The sequence below is a fragment of the Felis catus genome, chromosome B2 (genome assembly GCF_018350175.1).
Source record: "Felis catus isolate Fca126 chromosome B2, F.catus_Fca126_mat1.0, whole genome shotgun sequence".
In the NCBI taxonomy this organism is placed as follows: Eukaryota; Metazoa; Chordata; class Mammalia; order Carnivora; family Felidae; genus Felis; species Felis catus.
In genome coordinates this window covers 15,939,562-15,955,876 of record NC_058372.1, presented here as the reverse complement: position 1 = coordinate 15,955,876, position 16,315 = coordinate 15,939,562, and the positions used below count along the sequence as shown (strand labels likewise).

General features: G+C 42.9%; 1 protein-coding gene and 1 non-coding gene across 7 annotated transcripts in view; one reads left to right on the top strand and one right to left on the bottom strand.

Moving 5' to 3' along the window:
- Window positions 1-16,315, top strand: part of PHACTR1 (phosphatase and actin regulator 1) — a 572,878-nt gene that overhangs the window by 138,196 nt on the left and 418,367 nt on the right. The gene's annotated exons all lie outside the window — the stretch shown is intronic.
- TRNAG-UCC lies at window positions 360-444 on the bottom strand. The gene is given in 2 exon segments: window positions 360-394; window positions 408-444. It is a non-coding gene; the product is annotated as a tRNA-Gly (tRNA).

Here is a 16,315-nt window from a genome sequence, read left to right as displayed (position 1 = left end):
GTCCTCTTACGTTAGATGAAGTTAGAAACCTGACTGTAAGAATCCGCTATCCAGCTATGAGGATCTGCAATCATGTAGGCAAGTGCACACATCTTGGTGTCCTTGATGATGCTACAGGCATTGTCCTAAGCAACGGGGCCACTCAGGTGAAGCATACAGACCGGGTCCTTGCTCCTAGGAGTTTATATATTGGTCATCAGCTTCCATAAGTGATAGAATTTATTTATTTAAAAAAATGTTTTTAATGTTTTTATTTTATTTTTGAGACAGAGAGAGACAGAGCGTGAGCAGGGGAGGGGCAGAGAGAGAAGGAGACACAGAGTCCGAAGCAGGCTCCAGGCTCCGAGCTGTCAGCACAGAGCCCGACGTGGGGCTCGAACCCACGAACTGCGAGATCATGACCTGAGTGGAAGTCGGACGCTCAACCGACTGAGCCACCCAGGCGCCCCTAGAATTGATCAATGTGTGCAAAACACAGTCTTACAGGGTGAAGGGGATACGAGATGGGATAGATGTCATGTAGAGCCTGCAACGATTCGAGAAATATTTAAGGGAAGAAATAAATACGGGAGAGGGGTCAAAAGCAGCAGCAGAAGTTGCCACTGGAGAAATCAGGGAAGAGGTGTCTTGGAGGAGAGATCAGGACCTCATTTAAAGGATCTACAGGCCCGGGAGAGGAAGCTGTCCCCCTGTCAGCCATCTAATGGCAGAAACCATTAACCAGAACGAAAGCTTGAGCAACAGCAGGCAACCACAGATGCACGAAGGGTCACTAGTTGGTTGCAATTCTCCCCTGCTGTAAGAGTCTCCCCTGCTATTAGAGTCTCTGTTTTTCAGCATTTTTTTTTTTTAATTTACAATGTGATTACGTGCATGGTGCGCTTGTAAATCTTTGCATGGTACAAGAGGGGAAGTGAGGAAATGCCCCGAGTTCTTTCGGCCTCTTTTCTTCTTCCCCAGATCCCATGATGCATGGGTGTCCCCCATCACATATGCTGCCGAGTCCTTTGTGAACCCCTCCCCCACCCTCTCCTTTGCGCTTTAAGTCCCTGCGGCCAGGCGCTGGCGCATCCTTCTGCAGGGAGAAAAGAACGGAGCGCAAAGACGTCCACAGTGAAAAATCCCCCCTAATGCTGAGCATCCCTTCTGCTGCTTTGCAGCCTCACATGGCAGGATCGTCATCCATGGCACAGAGGTACTTCACCTCCGGGATTACTGTTTCTGTTCGGCACAGAGACACTCTAACGTGCAGAGATTATTATCATATATGTGGCTTTTGTGCGCTATTTACAAAAAAAAAAAAAAAAAAAGTAATGGTGAAAGGCAGATAACCAGTGAGGTTAATGCTTCTATTTAGCGTGCCCCCCGCAGGTCAGGGTACCAGATCCCCGTTTATTAAGTTGCTTCTGTGGGCGCTGATACGGAATTGTTCACATGCGTCCCTGCCATGCACGTTATCTTCTTTCTTTTAAAAGGCCGTTTGTCTCCCCAAAAGGCAGCGTTCTCTTAGACTCTGCAAAAGTCACTTTGACTTCTTTATTCGACAGAGCTCTTACATTGCCTTTAAAATTTCCTCTGACAGAATAAGGAATTAACTGTGAGCAGACCTCGGGCACCTGCTAAAAATATGTCTCTTTTTCCCACCGTATTCCAGAGTCAAGCCAATGAGGTGAATAGTTTTTTTTTTTTTTAAGTTTGTTTATTATTTATTTTGAGAGAGAGAGAGAGAGAGAGAACCAGCAGGGGAGGGGCAGAGAGAGAAGGGGAGAGAGAGAGAGAGTCCCAAGCAGGGTCTGCACTGTCAGCACAGAGCCTGATAAGGGGCTCGAACTCACAAAAACGTGAGCTCATGACCTGAGCCGAACTCAAGTCAGACGGTTTCACTGACGGAGCCACCCAGGTGCAAAGCGAATAATTTAAACGCAATCTGGTTGCAGATAGCAAAAATGAGGATTGTGGAAAGGCGAGAATCGATACCCATTTCGAAACCATTTCTTAAAAAAGATAAACAAAAAAAACCTTGAGGCCTATGCACTATGGAACAAAAAGGCTTCCACTTGGAAGGTTGATTTTAGCCCTCATGTTGGTATTCGACTGTTGTTCAGCGTGCCTGGTGGACAGCCTGGCCCATAGGAAGAGCTTAATAAATAACTGCCCAGGGAATGGATTGGTAAATGTACCCGTCTGAGAGCACGATCTTAAAAGGTATGGAACTGGAAAATTAATCGTACTTTGATGCCGCAGGTCAGATACTCCTCTTGGGATTACGTGGCAAATTTCCTTCCAGAGTGACAGTTCTAAGGGCTCTGTGCTCTGACAAATCACATTGCCTTTCATAGTTTAAGGATCCCTACTGCTAGGCGAGTGCACCTGTGGGCGGATGCCCTTTTGCAGCAAAGCTTTGGGTAGACCCCGAGTCTAACGTTCAGACAGAACCCGCGGCCCGCACTGATGAGCAAGTGTGCTCACGGAACTCAGATTTCTGATGTGTAGATGTGGCAAGAGCTTTGGGCGCTTTTTATTGGGCTTTTCAGTTCTAAGTTTGCTTGTTAACTTCTGACGCGATATTGTGAAAAGATAAACTGAGGCATATTTAAAAATTCTAAGAGCTCGTTTGAGCCAAAATCCGTTCAAATTGGACAACACCAGACCGGAAGTGGTGAGGGGCACTCTGTGACAGGGAGGGGCAAGACTTTTAGAAAGAAGAGGCGGAACCGAGCCAGGAAATCGTTTGATTGGCAAATGCTTAAGCATTTGCATTCTTTGAAAGCCCAGTTGGTGGTTTGTGATCGGTTGTTCTTGGGTTTCAATTTCTTTCTTTCTTTTTTTTTTTTAATTATTGAGAGAGAGAGAGAGAGAGAGAGAGAGAGAGAGCGAGCGAGCAGTGGGCAGGGGAGAGGAACAGAGGAAGAGAGAGAGAGAGAGAGAGACAGAATGAGAGAGAGAATCCTAAGCAGGCTCCACACTCAGCGTGAGCCCGATCGATGTAAGGCTCGATCCCATGACCTCCGCTGAAATCAAGTCGGGATGCTCCACTGACTGTGTCACCAGGTACTCCCTACAGGTTTCAGTGTCTTAACCGTGAGGCATTTCAGGTTTAGGTTTTGGTTGGCTAATGTAGGCTACTAAGGCATTAAAGCCACTTTCATCGAAAGGCCTCCTTCTTTAATTAATTTAACAATAGTAACCCCACAGAAACTTTTTAACTATAGAAATTGAAAATGTTACCACCTTAACCCAATGACAAATGCTCTCTCTGCCTGTTTCTCTTTGGTCCTTCTTCCATAGCCTCAGAGAACTTGGGATAATTCCAATTATACTTTGAAGACCGCTCAACATCTCGTTTTTTTCTTTTTTTCTAGATAATGTTCTATACAAACATTTTAAGTTGCTGCATAGTCTTCCCAATTGTAGATAATTCTGCAACCTGGTGTAATGACATTCAGTGATGTCATTTTAACATCAGTAGCCTGTGTGTGTGTGTGTGTGTGTGTGTGTGTGTATTAGCAGATATAGATAAATAGAGAGCTACAAATTCAATAATATATACACATATATTGGGAGGAACAGGTATATATGAATAAATAAAAGCCTCTCAACTATTTGTAAATCGAACACTCAGCAACCTCATCTTATGGCAAAATAAAACGAGTCAAAAACCAAGCAGAGAGGGGCGCCTGAGTGGCTCATCCAGTTGAGCTGCCCACTCTCGGTTTCGGCACGGGTCATGATCTCACAGTTTTATGAGTTCGAGCCCCCACATCAGGCTCTGTGCTGACAGTGCAGAGCCTGCGTGGGATTCTGCCTCCTCTCTCCCTCCCTTTCTCTCTCCCCCTCCTCTGCTCACACTGTCTCTATCTCTTAAAAACAAAACAAAACAAAACAAAAAAAACCAAGAAGAGAGCAAACCAAAAAGCTTTTTCAGTAGCCAACCTAGATGACACAGAACTGATGAATCTTCATTATATTAAGCACTCGCCGTTCTTATTGAGAATCTACTACTCTTACTTTACGTGCGATTCTAACACACTTGGTTGTTGGTTTTGATGTTAGTATTGATATTGATATTAACAATGGCTAGGATCTATTAGCCCGGAGAGAAGTGGTGAAAACGATTAAAACGACCGTGAAACCTCAATGAGAGTGGAAATCTGAGACCATCTAGGAAAAGAGAAAAAAATTTCAAAATACATCCCAAGATGTTTCTGTGGTGCAGTATTCTGGTGGGAAGCTATTTAAGAAGTGCTGCTTTATATTCAGGAGACTATTTCTGAGGGCGAGGAAATACCTAATATATTTGGAGGTATTTCCATCCAAATTTGATTTTAAAAAACTAAAGTGAGAGTTCGAAGGACCAAAACAACATTCCTCAAAATTTACCTCTTTAAAACAATTTGTTCCTCCTTGGGGCACTTTGGATGGCTCAGTTGGTTAAGGGTCCGACTTCAGCTCAGGTCGTGATCTTGCGGTTCATGAGTTTGAGCCCCACATGGGGCTCTGTGCTGGCAGCTCAGAGCCTGGAGCCCGCTTTGGATTCTGTGTCTCCCTTTCTCTCTGCCCCTCCCCTGTTTGCACTCTGTCTCTCTCTGTCGCTCAAAAATAAATAAGCGTTGAAAAATTAAAACAAAAAACAACGTATTCCTCAATGATACCATTTAACTGAGGTTTTAAAAGTATTTGTAATTTCCTATGTATTATTTTTTATTTAGGCTCTGATATACCTCCTATCCTGACGTGGTTAGGAAAATATTTCCTGGAACAACAGCTGACCATTGGGTGATGCCCGTATATACACATTAGAGTATATACGCGTTATATACATCAGGAAGAACAATATAATAAATGATCCATCATAATTGTTACCCTTGCAATAGTGCACCTGGGTTTTCATGAATCCCCAACTTTAGGCTGGACCAATAGCGCATACTGGTTATAAACAGAGTAGAGTTAACCCACCTCATGGAGATCAAGACTGTGAGTCCACATCTTGACCTTTAACCGTAGAAACAATCACCCAGTGGTTTCCAGTGTTGGAAGATCAAGCCATGTCCGTGTTTTCTGCTGATAGTCTCACCAACATACACATACGTATATACACATATTTTAAATATGCTAGATTTTACAGAAACACATATACATAAGGACAATTGGTCATTTTTCTTTCCTTCTAGTATCTTCTTTTCCCCAGCTCTCTTGGACTCCTTTGGACTCAATCAAGGCACCAATTCATTTCTATTAACAATGCAATGCAACTGGGGTGGAGACATTTATTTGGAAATTTTATAGCTGTGCATTTAGAAAGGAGGGTGGGAGTGGAGTTTGATAAAAGGTTTCTCAAGACAATTGGTTTGCAACATGCCTGGGGATTAGCTCACTTTAAATGACATTTAATAGCTTCTGTTCCACATCCTGATAAACATTTCAGCGTAACTGATCGCTTTGAAAACAAGACATAGGAACTTGAGCAGACATGAGGAAAATAGCTAGATTTCTGGCCCTGAACTTATTTTCAAATGGCTTTCTGCTATCAGAACACTAAATAAATTCCCTTGAGAAAGAAAGCCACCTCTAGAGGAAACAAATCTTTCTCTTTTCTTTTTCTTTTCTTTCTTTCTTTCTTTCTTTCTTTCTTTCTTTCTTTCTTTCTTTCTTTCTTCCTCTTTCTTTCTTTCTTTCTTTCTTTCTTTCTTTCTTTCTTTCTTTCTTTCTTTCTTTCTTTCTTTCTTTCTTTCTTTCTTTCTTTCTTCTTTCCTTCCTTTCCAGAAAATGTAAGCTTCTGGATTAATAGCCGAAAAATCAAAAGACATTCATTAGAACCATCAAAATATAAGGAAATGGAGATCTTTTTTTTTTTTTTTTTGCAAAGTACATTTAATCTGACCACCTCTAATTATCAATGATTATTCCATCTAGGATTTCAAAGACAGGCAACATTCTTCCCTGCTACAACTCAAATTACTTTGCAGATGGTGCCTTGTTCCTTCCACACAACGCCCTACAAAGCTCGAGGTGGATGCCATTTCTCCCCAGCAGGAATTCCTGGTGTGGCCAGTAAGGAGACTGCTGACTTAGATGCCGTAGTTTCCCAGTTTTCGAGCAATCACAGAAGTTCCCTGGGAGTGTGTGGGAGAATGGACTGCTTAGGAGAAACCTCACCCTTCCTTGGAATTCTGGAAGACTTGGCAACAGAGGCACCATGGCAAGCTCTTAGGTTTCCATGAGGTGGGGGGGACCACGTAGGTGTTCGTCAGCGAGATCCACAAGCACCTCCCCGTATGATGCACCTGCTTGGAAGGGGGGGGCTGCCCTGAGTGGGGCGAGCTGGATGGAGAGGATGATGGGTGGTCTGCGGCCCTTTGTGGAGAGAGCCCTAGGGCAAACCCATCTGGAGACATGGTTTATGAGTCAGATCTGAAGAGACAATGTAACCGACAGCACCCATCATCTGTCATTGCAGTGGCCGTGGTCATGCAGGAGAGTTAGTCTGCGGGCTCCTGGAAGTAAAAGGCTGAAGCTTAGGGAGAGGCCAAGACCCCACGTGAGCGGGAAGGGCAAGAACCTGTGGGTTTTGAGACTTGGCTATTGCCATGACTCGGGTGCTTTGCTGGAGGTGGGGAGGCCTGAGATCGCTCAGATTTCACCAGCTGTGACACCAACAGTTATGTTCCTAAGTATCGTACTCTGTGCCATATTGAATGGCTTCCCCATCCTAGATAATCAGACAACAGTGGTGAAAAAGTCTTTCCTCTTCTGTCCCCAGGACTCCTATGAATATGTGAAATACAAAACAAAAATACACGGTGACCCCAACGTTACGTGAAGAGGTTTCGGTTTCAGGAAAACACATAAAAGTACGTTTCTTCTCATTGAATGTGTAGACTGCTTAGTCACGGAGATTTCGCTGGTGACTTTGTTCTATAAAAATCAGTGCCTGCTTCTTTCTCCTGGAAGGGTTTTGAGATCTAGGGAGTCCCTTGTCTTTGTGTCCCTTGTCCCAGCATGTCACAGGATTTGACTGTCAAGACTGGAATTGGCAGTGTCGAGGATTCAGTTTTCCTTTTGCTTCAGTCCAACTTTACTTCTTCATCTCTACTCCTTTTTTTTTTAATTCTTTTAATGTTTATTTATTCTTGAAAGAGAGCAACAGAGCATGAGCAGGGGAGGGGCAGAAAGAGAGAGGAAGACACAGAATCCAAAGAAGGCTCCAGGCTCTGAGCTGTCAGCACAGAGCCCGATGCAAGAACCTGATGCACGAACCGCGAGGTCATGACCTGAGCCGAAGTCGGACACTTAACCGACTGAGCCACCCAGGTGCCCCTCTTGCTCCCCCTTCTTATCCCCAGGCCTACCCCATCCTGGATCTCCTTCTTCCCTCTCAACATCTAGAAGCTTCTAGAATACCAATGGTTGCTGACGCCCTAGCCTGATACCTACTTCTCCTTCTCTAAATTCACTGCAGCTACTGCTAATAGATGCTTTCGCTTTTTCCCACCAAGCTCGGATACAGGTGTAAAATCTTTCCCAAGCTGTGCTTCTGGCAGCCACCGCTGATAAATCAACTTTGCACATGAGATGAGATAGATTTGCCATTCCTCCCATGAGACCTCGCCTGGAGAAGAGAAATTCACTCCATCATTGGTCCTTTCATTAGCAGAAAACCTCTTCCTATCTCAATTGGATCTCCCAGGGTCGGAGGGCCTCATTCACTATTTGTATCAGTTTCCATGAGCTGCTATAACAAAGTACCAAAAACTGAATGACTTAGAGCAATAGAAGCTTATTGTCCCACAGTTCTAGAGGCTAGCAGTCTGAAATCGTGAGGTCAGCAGGTTCATGATCTCTCTGGTAACTGTGGGGTTGGGGGGGTGGGTCGGTCCTTCCTTGCCTCTTTTATTTACTGGTGTTTCCCAGAAATCCTTGGCATTCCTTGGCCTGTAGATACATCAGTCCAGTCACATGGTGGTCTTTCCTCTGTGCGTCTTCGTATCACCTTCCCTCTGTGCCTGTCTGTGTCACAATTCTACCCCCTTAATAGGACACCAATCATGTTGGATGAGGACACATCCTAATAACTCCATTTCAAATTCCTTAAATCTGCAAAGATCCTATTTCCAAAGTCACATCGTGAGGCACTGGAGTTTAGGATTTCAACTCGTCTTTGGGGAGGGGGACATAATCAAGCCCACAACAGTATTGCAATGTCTCGCTTCAAAACAGCCCGGGTGGCTCAGTCCCTGAAGCGGCTGACTTCAGCTCAGGTCACCATCTCGTGGTTCGGGAGTTCAAGCCCGCATCGGGCTCACTGCTGTCAGCACGAAGCCCGCTTCAGATCCTTTGTCCTCCACTCTCTCTCCCCTGCTCCCCACCCCCTCAAAAATGAATAAACGTTAAAAAAAATTTTAAATATCCATATAGTATAAATCCTCCCAATTTTATGAAATGCTGTGTGCTTGCACATCTTAAAGCATTCTACCATAGCCGGATTCCACAAACTAGATGTGATCATTGCACACTCATGCATGGGCCATAGATCCACGTAAGCATGCCCTTGGATGGGCTGACCAACGAAAGTACTTAGTATGTACCAGGGAAGTGGGGGCTGGGCAGGATATGAAGAGTACAAGATGCATTTTGGATTTCATTTAGCCTACCTCAAGAAAGGCTTGGAAGATGATACATAGATGCAGGGTTAAATAGCAATCTCGGACATTAGTAAGGTAACACAGGGAACCACAGTACCGTTGGGAGTGGTGCTGGCTTGTAATGGCATTAGAAGACGTTATTGCAAGGAAATACAAGAATACCCAAATCTTGCAATTAGTCAATGCCCTGCAGGTTTCCTGAAGAAGACGGATATAAGTGATAACAGTCAAAGGCAATAAAAATACTATGTTTTCATTAATTACACACATACCCAATAACTCATAATACAGAGGGGTGGCAAAGCCAAGTGGAACAGAGGATCCCACGCCTGAGGAATGTTACATATTTCCCGTAGCTCAGATGCCACATACTTACTCTAAAGCATTTTGAACTTTAAACCCTAAATTTTCTTTTCTTTAAAAAAAGAGAAACTGTAAACAATGCTGTGCTGAATGTTTTCTTCTCTTGCCCTGCGTATCATGAGCTTTGGCACTACGCTTGGCAGCATTTATTGGGGCACCAGGGTGGCTCAGTGGGTTGAGCGTCCGACTTCAGCTCAGGTCATGATCTCACAGTCCGTGAGTTTGAGCCCCGTGTCGGGCTCTGTGCTGACAGCTCAGAGCCTGGAGCCTGCTTCGGATTCTGTGTCTCTCTCCCTCTCATGCTCTGTCTGTCTGTCTCAAAAATAAATAAACATTAAAAAAACATTTTAAAAATAAATAAACATTTAAAAAAAGTGCTCCTGGGTGGGTCAGTCAGTTAAGCGTCCAACTTCAGCTCAAGTCATGATCTCGTGGGTTCACAGCTCATGGGTTCGAGCCCCACGTTGGTCTCTTTACTGACAGCTCAGAGCCTGGAGCCTGCTTTGGATTCTGTGTCTGCCTCTCTCTCTGCCCCTCCTCTGCTCATGCTCTCTCTCTCTCTCTCTCTCTCTCTCTCTCTCTCAAAAATAAATAAACATTAAATTTTTTAAAAAAATAAATAAAGTATCAATGACTGTGCAAGCAATGGCCCAGAGCTGGGGCGATTCATACCTTTCTCCCTTCCTTCCAGCCTCCCCTGTAAAAACAAACACAACTAACAAAAGAAAACGACAAAAATCTTACAAAGGGAAATCACAAACTCAATCAGAAGAACCTGACTTAGGAAAGACATGATACTCAGAACTTCTACAACTTGCTTTTGAAATGCAAACTGCTTACCCATCCATGCCAAAATAACAAGTCTCTAGAAATCATTGACTCTTGGCTCTGAAGAGTCCCCTAGAGGTAACTAAATGCATCACCTTGCTTTGACAGTGCTGGACATAGACCATTCCCTACAGACTGTTTGCAACCTGTGTCCCAGAACCTCTAGGCGGGAACTCCTTGACCTCCGTTAGAAACCTTTTCTAGGGGCGCCTGGGTGGCGCAGTCGGTTAAGCGTCCGACTTCAGCCAGGTCACGATCTCGCAGTCCGTGAGTTCGAGCCCCGCGTCAGGCTCTGGGCTGATGGCTCGAAGCCTGGAGCCTGTTTCCGATTCTGTGTCTCCCTCTCTCTCTGCCCCTCCCCCGTTCATGCTCTGTCTCTCTCTGTCCCAAAAATAAATAAAAAAAAACATTGAAAAAAAAAATTAAAAAAAAAAAAAAAGAAACCTTTTCTATCATATCACAGCCTGAATTATCAATAATTCATCCTTACTTCTAACCTAAGTCTCCGGCATTGCCCACTGCACAGGACATATATTAAGGACATATATTAAGCACCTACTAAATGGAAAAAAAAAAAATACATGCATTTTAGAGTGTATAAAAATCCAATAAGAAACAGTCCCAGCATTTAAAAAGTTTAGTCTGTTGCAGAAATGGGAGACCTATGGCAAGGGAATCACCACTGCCCCTGTTTCTTGCAGACATGATTAATCACATTTTTCCCCCACTGGTACACACAGTTTCTGAAACCTCAGCACAACATCTAGGCAGCCCAAAGACATTGATCAAATTTGGCAGAGAAGATTGATTTGTTAACCTCAGCTGGCACGTCACCAGTAATGACATATATATATATACATATATATATACACATATATATATGTATATATATTATATATATGTATATATATTATATATGTATATATATATTATATATATGTATATATATTATATATGTATATATATATTATATATATGTATGTATATATATTATATATATGTATGTATACATATATTATATATATGTGTATATATATTATATATATGTGTATATATTATATATATGTGTATATATAATATATATAAGGCTAAGTAGAGATTCAAATAATGTGCGGACAGAATGAAAAGAAAGGACAATTTATTCCGAATGGCTGAAGCAGGGAAGGCTTCATGGAGGAGAAAATATTTATTTATTTATTTATTTATTTATTTATTTATTTTAAATCTTTAGTTAATTTTGAGAGAGAGACAGAGTGTGAGCAGGGGAGGGGCAGAGAGAGAGGGAGACACAGAATCCAAAGCAGGCTCCAGGCTCTGAGCTGTCAGCACAGAGCCCGACGCGGGGCTCGAACCCACGAACTGTGAGATCACGAAGTCGGACACTCGACCGACTGAACACCCAGGCGCCCCTGGAGGAGGAAGTATTTACATAAGACTTTACAGAGTGACTACGATGTCAGTGGATACAAGTTTGGAGCATGAACATTCCTGACTAGGACAGCACAGGTACATGGCCCATGTATGTAAAACTGTGTGTATTGACAACTGCATGTGATGGGTTTCTTGGGTATATATAAAGTGGGAACAAACGTAACTCAGAGTCATGTTATTAGAGACCTTTAACGTCAGGCGAGCCTGGGTGGCTCAGTCGGTTAAGCCTTTGACTCTTGATTTCGGCTCAGGTCATGATCTCCTGGTTCATGAGTTTGAGCCCCTCATTGAACTTTGGGCTGACAGTGCAGAGCCTGCTTGGGATTTTGTCTCTCGTTCTCTCTCAGCCCCTCCCCTGCTCATGCTCTTTATCTCTCTCTAAAAAAAATAAATAAACTAAAAAAAAATTTTTTTTTAAAGACCTTCCATGTCATAGGAAATTTAATTGTTTTTCTTGAGGTAAGGGAAGTTTGGGGGAAGGGGAGAAAATATCAAACATATTACTCTAATCAATTCTTCTGTTTATTGAAAAACATTTTTTTAATGTTTATTTTTGAGAGAGAGATACAGACAGAATGCGAGCAGGAGAGGGGCACAGAGAGAGGGAGACACAGAATCCAAAGCAGAATCCAGGCTCCGAGCCATCAGCACAGAGCCCGACGCGGGGCTCGAACTCACGAGCCGTGAGATCATGACCTGAGCTGAAGTCAGACGCTGAACCGACGTTATGTTTCTTCTCTTTCCTCAGATGTAGGGTAGTAGGCCAAGCTAATGGGACGTATTTTTGGTTGACTTGTTTGTCTCATAGGATACTTGCGCCTCGTTAGCATCTTCCTTGTTTCTGTCAAATCCTGATAGAACGCTTTAGTGTGTACCTATGGAAGTGTCACTGTGTGATGAGTGGCTTTTGTCCAGGGATTTCCTGAATACCCTAGTTTTTGAAATTTGGCTCCAAATCTGAAAATGACCTGAGAAGAATCTGATGTGAAAGTGAATGGGAATACAAGTTCAGAATTTATCACTTTGGGTACTTCCTGGCAGAGTGACTTAACAATGAATTCCCGATTTCTGTTAATTCTAGACCCGTACAACCCGGAGCACAGTAAACCTTAAAATTAATAGTCACAATCAAAAGCTGCTAAACTAGAATAAGAGTGTGACCAAAGGCAATGTATAATGATGATGGTTTTAAGGGAGGCTACTGTGGAAAGCTGGGCTAATCTGAATTCAACTACTGCCCTCTCATCTCGGGTCCCCGGGGGAGCATAATTGTTTAGGCCCTTCAGCTCATTAAGTCACTGTCTATTTACTTTTAATTCCACAAATTCACTCTTTCTTGAATTCTCTAAAAGATAACTACACGCACGAATGCACACATTGCGAATCTTCCTTTGCGATCAGTCAAATATACAAGAGCCCTCTGGTTACAGAGAACCCGACTTCCTCCTGCAGTTTTATTATCACGATCACCAGGACTGCCTCTCAAGATCCTGAGGTCCTCCCACTTTGGTTCCTTTGCCTCCACCAATTCTTGGAAGCCCTGGGGAAAGGGTGTCGGCTTGAGAAACAAACAAGCCAGGAGCACCCCGGGACTTTCTCGTCTTTGCTAAGGACTAGAGACAGAGAATGGGCTCTCCTGAGCCATGGGACCCAGGAAAGGACCCTGCGACCGTCCTGAAGTCCCAGAATCCTTCTTAGCCTGTGAAAATGGAAACCTCCTCACGTGCGTTCTCCGTTGAAACTAGGGATGACTCTCTGTGTGGAACGTTGTGTTTCAAACAGACTCAAGTCGTCAACGGAGAAAAGTAAAATCTCCCAACACAGAACCTGGAAAGCCATCTCCCGTTCTCATAAGCAGCTCTGTGTAAGAAGCAGATCAAATGCTGACTTTCTTCTTCACAGGATGCTTGTATTTATTTTTCCTATTAGCTATTTCCTGCCTGTGGGCCACAATCAGATGGGAATTCATTGCTTAGGTAAAAATTGGGTCAAGTTGTTGTCCTAAGAAAAAGATCCATGAATTACACCTACAGCACTTAAAACCCAAGTTAGCATAGTTCTGTGCTCATTAAAACAAAACAAAACAAAACAAAACAAAACAAAAACTAACATTTTTCTAGGCAGAAATAGTATTCAACTGGTGATAAAAAATAATCATGCTGAATCAGCTAACAATATGAGTTTGTGGTTTGGGTTTTTTTTTTTTTTCAATCTCATCAAAGCCTCAGGCCATATCTTGTAGCCTTCCACCAAGATTAATGCCTCTCAGGACTGGTTGTGATTCCCCTGCTCTTAAGACAAGAGATTCAATCACCCTGCTTCAGCTAAAGTCTGTGGACACAAAATAAGGGATTTGTATTCACAAGATCTGGGCTTAAGTCCCAAATTCACCATTGATTTATTCACTGCAGTCTCGGTCAGGTCATTTGAATCATCCAACAGACAAGTATTGAATGCTTCTCCCATGCCAGCTCCTGTTCTAGGCGTTTGGGATGCCAAGATTGAAAGAGATAGCCTGATCGCAGAGATACGCAGTGTAAGAGTTAAAATAATGGAGGTTGTGGATGTTGGCGTGAATGTATACAATGAGTTTGGAGAAAGACTGGGAAGGGCTTTTAAAGGGACCTCACAAGGTGACAGGAATATTGATGAATTCTCTGAGACTGTATGTCACCTTTCTCATTATAGAAATTCTCTTTGGTCAGGGTCCCACTGCCCATGAGGGTTGGGGAAGTCAACATATGCTGATCTTACTATGAGAAAGCTGAAGAATATATATCATAAAACCCATTCATTGGAGTGCCTGGGTGGCTCAGTGGGTTGAGCTCTGACTTCAGCACAGGTCATGATCTCATGGTTTGTGAGTTTGAGACCCATGTCGGGCTCTGTGCTAACTGTGGAAACTGCTTGGAATTCTCTCTCTCTTTCCCTCTGCTTCCCTTCCCCACTTGAGCTCTCTCTTTCCAAAATAAAGACAAAAACATAAAAAAACCAATTCATTAATTTACAAGGAAATATATAACTTCCCAGGGGACTGGATAATCACAACTGAAGCCTTAATTTCTCACCTGTCAACATGGCAATAATGATAATATCAATACATTTCTTAGATATTTTATACGTGTGTGACTAAGTTTGGAGATCCAAGTTTAGCCATCAAAATATCTACCATTCATTGAGTGTTGAAACCATTGAGTGCTAACCATGGATTCTTCTATGGAGTCCTTCCTCAGTGTCAAGATGTAAATATTAGTATGACAGTTTTATAGAGGAGGAAACTGAGGTTCAGAGAACCTGAATAACTCATTCAAGATCACACAACCAATAAGCCTCCCGGCCAACAAAACCTGGAGTGTTAGGCACTAAGTGTACAATTTCCTATGAAATAATAAAAATGTATCTGCAAGAACTTGAGTAGCTGCAGACACCTTTACAAGAAGGATTTGATTAGACGTGGCAAGAAACAAGAGGGAGCTAATGAACATAACTGCTGGTTTTAGATGTTACTGGCTATTCTTTTTTTTACTACCTACACGTACTTTTTTTGCCTTTTGAAATATACAGCACTTGCTATATAACCATGAAGGAACCATCCCAAGCCTTCTCTTATATCAGTGAATGACACTTACAACCAGTATATGTATTATGGTGCATGCATTACAAATATAGTAGTTTATAGCTTTTCCTTCCTGTTCTATACATATTGGTAAGGCTTTGCCATGGCTTGTATATTTCAAGCATATTTCACAATTTCAGTATACCAGTGATGTGTACTAAACGATATTGAAATTCGATGCTATGGTGGATTTTATGTACACAGAAGTCCATGGGCATTGAGAGAAGATAGCAAGGGGTTTTTGGTGCTGTTTGGGTGTTCTTTTCTTTTTTTTACAGCAACAGCAAACACCCTTTACGAACCATGTGTGCAAACTTCAGTCTTAGGGAATAGGGCTATGAATTAGACCATCAGCCAAGGACCCTGTTTGTCCCACGAACGCTGATTGAGGTCTCTCCTTGCTTATGAACGGTGCCTCATTACCCATATCTTTGTACCCTGGCCCAGAAGCAATGTGTTCACCATCATTAACCAACATGGACTCTAATACATAAGGACAACAGATGTTAATTCCAAATGCACAAGAAATTCTCCAGAGAGAACCCTTTACACGTTGCTGGTATTATTAGACACGGGGCTTTTAGGGCTAGGAGGCTCCAACATCAGTAAGGCACCACTGGGTTTTCTATAAAAATTCTTAAGCATGGGTTCAAAATGGTATCTTAAGTGTACCGTTGTTCCAAGGCTATGATGTAAGGATTGCTTGTCAGTTACAAGATTAATTGCTGGTGTATTACCTAAACGGTACCACTTTTGTTGGGCAAGGCAGGCAACATTATAAAGTAGATTTACGGTTTTAGACCACTCTCAGAATGTCGTTACCCTGAACATGTGGTCCACAGACAGGATGCCATCGCAGGGCTGTGCCTTTCTCCCCCAGACGGCGCACACACTCTTGATGTGCTGGTGACTGAAAACTATTTCCTCAATAAATTAGAAACGAATTTCCAAAATGTAGACATTTTTGTCTGTGTAGGCGTTTAAAAGTAAAGACGGGTGGACACAGTCCTGTCTCACATTGGACATCGTGAGCTTTTAGGGACGTGAGCTGTTAGGAAAACGTCACGTCTCGGATTTCTGGACAGAGGAGTCCCGTGAAGAGGCTGAGAAACGGTCACCCAACACTCCCGTTCAGAAGACGAAAGGCAGTATGTATGCGTTAGGATCTGCCAGTCTGGATCTCGTTTAGACTGTGCGCCGGCCCTGTGAAACAAACATATGCAAATAATAACAGCACCCCCTAGTCTTTCTTAGGCTAGAACAGCTAAGACACAAACCTCAATTTGAAACACGCATGTTAGCTAGGTGTGCTAATGAAATTTATGTTGAGTTGAAAAGAAGACACAGAGAAGCTGAGCAAACGCTTCACCCAGTGACGTCCCATCACTGCACTCTTCTAGACAACCAGGTGATCTGCTGTTAAAGGAACACATCT